The sequence below is a fragment of the Octopus bimaculoides genome, chromosome 12, assembly GCF_001194135.2.
Source record: "Octopus bimaculoides isolate UCB-OBI-ISO-001 chromosome 12, ASM119413v2, whole genome shotgun sequence".
Taxonomy (NCBI): domain Eukaryota; kingdom Metazoa; phylum Mollusca; class Cephalopoda; order Octopoda; family Octopodidae; genus Octopus; species Octopus bimaculoides.
In genome coordinates this window covers 58,800,791-58,801,622 of record NC_068992.1, presented here as the reverse complement: position 1 = coordinate 58,801,622, position 832 = coordinate 58,800,791, and positions in this window count along the sequence as shown.

Here is an 832-nt window from a genome sequence, read left to right as displayed (position 1 = left end):
ATATATATATATATATATATATAAAGGGCGCGCATATAATCAACATAGTAAGCAAACCCATATATACACACAAACACATAACTCCACAAACGGCCGCAACATATACAAGAACATGACCAACAACAACTACTACAACCACACACACATATATATAGGCGCAGGCGTGTCTGTGTGGTAAGAAACTTGCTTCCCAACCTCATAGTACCGGGTTCAGTTTCACTGCGTGGCAGCTTGGGAATGTGAGTGGATTTCGTAGACGCAAGCTGAAAAAGCTCATGGTATATATATATGTGTGCGTGTGTGTGTGTGTGTGAAAAAATAAATATACAAAATAAAAATATATATAAATATACAAAAAAAGGGTTTTAGTATGATCGTGTACAGAGGAATATACAGTCTGTTAAAGTCTGTCAAACGAGACCTGATGAATGCCAATAGGCATGAAAGTAAGTAATCGCCTTTATATATTTGATTTTCTTTATATATTTGATTCTCTATACCTTATACTCAATATTTCAAATATTCAATAAGACATTCAACACTTCATTTCATTTTACCATTTATATTATATTATATATTCCATATTCTATATCCACATTAATTTTATAAAAATATAAATAAAACATAAAAAACAGAGTTGGAACTCTTTTAAATAATATATATATATATATGAATTTTCAATACGTTGGAGAAGCAACTCAATGCTAATCCCTGTATATTTATGATGATAAATGGTTTTACCGATAAAGGTTTTTTCATACTAAACTATTTGGCAAAATTGTTAACTATTAATTCTATTACTAATTGACGATTCCCTGCCCTTATTCTTGTT